The sequence below is a fragment of the Callithrix jacchus genome, chromosome 8 (assembly GCF_049354715.1).
Source record: "Callithrix jacchus isolate 240 chromosome 8, calJac240_pri, whole genome shotgun sequence".
Taxonomy (NCBI): Eukaryota; Metazoa; Chordata; class Mammalia; order Primates; family Cebidae; genus Callithrix; species Callithrix jacchus.
Window position 1 is genome coordinate 7501 of NC_133509.1, and position 5855 is coordinate 13355.

Here is a 5855-nt window from a genome sequence, read left to right on the forward strand (position 1 = left end):
CCCTTTGTTCTATTTTCCGATTCAGTTTTAAATGTCTATGGATGGCAGCCACAAATTCTGGCATCTGTAGCCCTTGGAAGTCCACTCCTCTTGTTGATACTGACATTTATGCCCTTTTAATGGGGCTCTGGCTGTGGCGATTGTATGCGGCGCTGGCTGAAGGATCTCAAGGTAGCTAGTGTCAGAACTGAATTAGAGGTCCGCCCTGGTAGTGGAGACGAATCCCCACACGTTTGCTCATACAAGTCATCTTCTGTGTGGATGATGATTTTTGAAGTAGGAGAGCAGAGGAAAAATGGGGGCTGAGCATTTTCCATAAACTATAGTGGACATTCAAATCCCTCGTGAGGCTGGGCGTGGTGGCTCACGCCTGTCATCCGGCACTTTGGGAGGCTGAGGGAGGAGTATTGCTTGAATCTGGGAGGTGAAAGTTGCAGTGAGGTGAGATTGTGCCACTGTGCTCCACCCTGGGTAGATCATAAATAAGACATATAATTGACTCACAGTTCTACAGGCTGTACAAGCACAGCTCCGGCATCTGCTTGCCTTCTGGTGAGGCCTTGGGAAGCTTACGATCGTGGCAGAAATGGGAGTGTGTGCAGAGAGAGAGAGGAGAGGCAAGGCTCTTTATAAACAAACTGCTCTCAGTTGAACAAATAGAGCAAGAACTCACACTTCACCAAACGCAGGATGCTAAACCATCCATGAGGGATGTACACCCTCTAACTATAGTGAGATTTGGAGGAGACACACATCCAGGCTGTATCAGGCCTTAAATGATTTGTTTTGACTCTTAGCCCTCCAGATGGGACACTTTACCGCACTGTGGAGGAGGGTCAGGGACACGAAGCTGCAGGCACAGAGGTGGATATAGGTGGCTGCCAGAGTGCAGGCAGGCTGGAGCTCCCAGGTGCCACAGGAGTCCTGCACACAAAGGCTAAGGAATGGTGCAGGCTCCATCTGAAATCAGGGCCACCCAGTCACTGTCTCTAGCCTAGGCCTCTGCTCCATGCCAATCCCCAGGGTAGATTGGGGAAAGAGCTTGCTGTGCTCCAGGGCACAGGCTCACACTCACCACCCGGAATCAGTTCCCAAAGGTGGATGAGGGGTCCTGGAAGAAGGCACGGCGGGCGAGGCTCTGTCCTGGGCAGGTTGGTTCAGGCTTCTCGGTGGCCCTGCAGTCACCATCCACCTGGTGGGACAGACGCAAGACTCATGCATGCAGCTGAACCATGTGGCTCCCCCACATACATTGGCCTTAGCGGGAGACTCCACCCAACCCTGGGTCTGCAAAGACCACTGCAGAGCCGGCGGGCCACCTGCCGCTCCTGGGACTCTGCAGTGAGCGGCCCTCGAGACACTCAGCCGGAGGGAAGAAAAGCAGGTGCACCTGCTCACCTGCCAGGCCGGGCTGAGCTCCTCCAGGCTGTGAGCCACAGAGCCGTCCGGCAACATCAGATCGGTGCCTGCTTCGTTGTCGCTGGTGTCCAGAAGGCCAGCGGATATGCCTGTGGGGAGGAGGAAAGATGAGGTGATCCTGAGAGCCCCTGATCCTCCCCCAGGGGTCCTGGATGAGAGATGAGCCTCAGGCACACGAAGGATTGGTAAAATCCCTCCACCCCAGACTCCCAGAGCTCTGGCCCCAAACCCTCATCAGAAGAAGGAGAGAAAGCACAGAGACTGAGGACAGCGTGTGTCCCCCCCATCCCCTCTCCACATCGTCAGCACGAGTGGCCAGAATCCAGGCCTGCCCTTTTGTTCCTTGGCAGAGGGACCACAGAAAGGCCAACTCCACCTTGGAGCCATATATCCAAGGGATGCGGGAAGAAAGGCTGGGCCTTGGTGCCAGCCTCTCAACCACAGTGGCTGCCTACAGCTCGGGGACCTATTGCACTGGAAGTTGAGAATGGTGCATCCCGAACAGGATTTTGATGGTGGGGCCAACTCTGCCAGGGCCCAGATTAACTGTGGTGCCACAGGTGCACAGTCAGGCTGCAGAGGCCGGTGGCCACGTCACAGGACATGGAGACCCCGTCCTCACTGGCCGGCTCAATCCTGGGGACCTCCCTCCTTTTCATGGCAAAAGGCAGCCGGAGGTCTGGACGGCTATCCCGTGGCATGGAGGAGTTGTACAGCCTGTAGGCCTGTGGACCGGAGGAAGTGGGCAGGAGGGATGACCGACAGCCAGGGGACGAGCTTGAAAGTGCCATCCCCCAGGCAACCTGACACAGGCATAGGTCTCCAGGGGAAGCTCGGGTCTCTCCTCCTCACCTAAAGGCTGGAGTAGATGAGGGTCACATGGTTCAGCTCCAAGGTCAGGGCCATGAGCCCCAAGCCTGTCCGACTCAGCATCCGTGAGAATGTGCTGTGAGCAAAGTCTTGGGCCAGGAGGATGCTGCTGCACTGGACGCTGAGGTCCCACACCCGGCCGTCAAAAGTCACCACGTGCTGGGCCCCGGCAACCAGGGCGTGGTCTGGGAAGAAGCAGCCACAAAGGCACGCTGAGTGGAGCCAGCTCCATCCACCGCAGTTGGAGCACGATGCCTGCTGGGTACCCCAATGCCTAGAGCCTTGGCTTAGCCTGCCCTGAGGCCAGGAGTCACCCTCCCCTGGTGCGGGGGCCAGAGGCCCAGTGATCCCCCACCAGCTTCAGGATGACTTGAGCTGAATGGCTATGGCCCGATTCAGCCCTAACGAGGAATGGAGTCCCCAGACCCGCTACAAAACTGCTGTGCTAAGTAAAAAAGCCTGGCTCAGAGGCCACATAGTCATCCTTCTGTTTACATCGGATGTCCAGAGCAGGCACAGCCATGGACATAGCAGGCAGACTGGTAGCTTTTAAAAACAATTGTGGTAAGGCATGCACAACTCTGAATAAACTGGAAGCCACTGAATCGTGCACTTAAAATTCACACATCGGCCGGGCACGGTGGTGCTAAGCCATCCCAGCACTTTGCGAGGCTGAGGAAGGAGGATCGCTTGAACCCAGGAGGTCAAGGGTGCAGGGAGCCGAAAGCGCACCGCTGCACTCCAACCATGACAACAGAGTGAGACCTAGTCTCAAAAAAAAAATTATACAAGTCATCCATTTAATCTCAAGGAAGCTGCTCAAGTGGGGAAAAAACATTGACCGTTTAAGTGGATGGCCAACGGCTACCTCAAACATGACACTGGTGTCCTGCAGACCAGCCCTGTTCACAGTAGGGAAGAGATGGCCTGTGAAGGAACAGGTCTGACCAGTCCAGCCAGTGTAGCCCCTGAGCTGTGCCTTGGGGGTGTTCGTGCCCATGGTGGGAAAGCACCATCCATAGTGCACAGCCAGACACCTGTTGGGCAGGGCCATCATCCCAAAGGAGGCGCTACCAGCCCCATGGTCAGCTGTCAGAACTGAGGGGCACAGAGAAGCCCATGGTCACACGCACAGGACTTCAAGACCAGGCTGTTTTTTTTTTTTTTTTTTTTTTTTTTTTACAAGATCAGCGGGCTGCTTAGACCTGACTACACCCACGCTTCTATGGAGCCGTAGACTTCCATGTGAGTCGCACACCGATAAACCGCTACTTGCCAAGCCTGGGTACGGTGGCTCCCACACGGACATGAGGGGCTTCCTCGTGCATTAAAAACCATACATGCTCCTTACCCACGTGAGTAAGCCACGTGGTTACCTGCATTTCACAGTAAAGGAAGCTGAGTCCACGGATGTTAGCAGACTCACCTGAGCCACAGGCAAGCTTCTCGGGAGCCCAGAGCTCGTCATCCCAGCACCGCCCTTAGCTGCACTGCTGGGCAAGGTTATATAATCTGGAGAAAAGCAGGATGTGCAGCCTCAGCCCTAGTCCCATAGGACCTTGGGAAGTCCAATAAGCTCTGGGCCTAGCACGGTAATGCCACAGGCCTCTGCAGGCTTCCCTGTGCCCCCACAGTCCCTGCCCCTGCATGGCCCTGCTGTTGTGCCCACGGGGTGGGGGCTCCCAGGGAGTAGGGTGGCATAGCCCGGGGCAGGACTCATGCCTCCAGAGACCCTGCAGCAGGCGGCATCTGAGCCGGTAGAACTCGGATGGCATGTTGGCCCTGGACAGGTGTCGGGGTGGCCACGGCAGCTTCTCCTCCATCAGGTAGCCAGTCCCCCACACCACATCGCCCCCAGGAAGCAGCGGCGTCACCACCACTGAGTAGTTCCTAGAGGGAACCCGCAGGACAAGCTGCTGAGCCGTGCTTTCTTTGGCTGCAGAGGGGGAGCTCACAGGTCTGCAGGAAGAGCTCTGCCATGGACAGCATTGGGGTGCATCTTGGGGAGGGCTGTCCTTGTTCTAGAAAATCCCATAATGAGCTGGAGGAGCACAGAGGCTGGCATGACAGCGGAGGTGGTGGGTGACGCCGGGACAGAAACAAGCTGCCCTATTTTGATGACACAGATATCTTATGTCATGTCTGATCTGCCCCCTGGGTCTTGGGCAGCATGGGGACTCTGTGTCTGGATGCAAAAAATAGCAGCTGGAAGGCGTAGGAAATTCTTTTGTTTTTTTGAGACAGAATCTCATTCTGTTTCCCAAGCTCGAGTATAGTGGTACGATTTCGATTCCCAGCTACCTCTGCCTCCTGGGTTTAAGTGATTCTCCTTTCTCAGCCTCCAGAGTAGCTGGAACTACATGCGCTCACTGCCATGCCTGGCTGATTTCTAAATTTTTAGTAGAGTCAGTGTTTCACCATGTTGGCTAGGCTGGTCTCGAACTCCCGACCTCAAGTGATCTGCCCAAAGTGCTGAGATTACAGGCATAAGCCAGTGTGCCTGACCGACAGGTCTAGGAAATTTCTACAGTTGAGGGGAGGACTGGAACTTTCTCAATATGTAGAGTAGGGTCAAGCCTGTGAGATCTGAATGATCAGGGAGATCTCGGCTCCTGTGGGGGTGAAGTGGGAAGAGAAATATTGCACGCTCTGTTGTTGATGGGTCACTGAGGGGGACGGGCAGGTGGACTCGCTTACCTTTTAGGGAGCCCAGAGGCCCTGCAGCTGGGGGAAGGAAGCAGCTTCGACACCCTCACTGCCATTTAAATCCATTTTTTGGTATCCCCACGAGATTCCAATCACCGGGTAGGCGAATAACCAGGCAGGTGATTGTTCAACAAGCCAAAGCCCCGCCCTGGGAGCTCTTCCCTTCCTCAGCCTACATTCTGACCGCAAGGCGGCAGGAGCAGGAACTTGTATTATGTGGAGCCTTTTCCCCATGATGTGGGTCCGGTCCCTATTCTACAGCTGGGGAAACTGAGGCACACAGAGCCGATGCAGAGATATCCCAGGAAGAGGCAGAGCCAGAATCCAGATGCTCTGCAAGACCACCTGCATGGAAGAAGGGGCGGCCCCCTTGCCTGTAGCCCGGTTCCTGGTGGGCATCATGGCTGTGAGGCAAAAGGATATTTGGTCCCCAGGCCCCTGCTCTAGACTGGGTTCCCCATTTCTATCCACCACCCCCATGTTCTCAACACAGGGACAAAAGGGGCCTTTTGAAGTTAAAGGGTGATCACAGCCTTCGTAGGTCAGAGCAGAAGCCAGAGTCCTCCTCTCATTCCCTAGCCTTGGAACCTCCCAGTCACATCAGCCACACCACCTTGCTATTCAAACAGGACAGGCACGGTGGCTCATGCCCGTAATCCCAGCACCGAGTCTCTGGAGCCCAGGATTCTGAGACCAGCCTGGGTAATACAGTGAAATCCCACCTCTACTAAAGATACAAAAATTAGCTGGGTATGGTGGTGAATGCTTGTAATCCCAGCAACTTGGCAGGCTGAGGCAGGACAATCACTTGAATTTGAGAGAGGTTGCAGTGAGCTGAGATCACACCACGGCACTCCAGC

At 55.3% G+C, this 5855-nt stretch overlaps 1 long non-coding RNA gene across 2 annotated transcripts in view; it reads right to left on the minus strand.

The window, feature by feature from the left end:
* LOC144577530 (uncharacterized) overlaps window positions 1-3960 on the minus strand; it is a 5479-nt gene extending 1519 nt beyond the window's left edge. Inside the window, exons 1-3 of one of the 2 annotated variants that reach the window (XR_013521661.1) lie at window positions 3716-3960; window positions 1399-2474; window positions 1-1192 (exon numbers count right to left, since the gene is read on the minus strand). The exon at window positions 1-1192 is cut by the window's left edge and continues 1519 nt beyond it. This is a non-coding gene — a long non-coding RNA (uncharacterized LOC144577530). Of the gene's footprint in view, window positions 1193-1398 lie in introns of both variants that reach the window. The other variant, XR_013521662.1, reaches the window with a different exon arrangement.
* Window positions 3961-5855: the final 1895 nt, after the last annotated feature.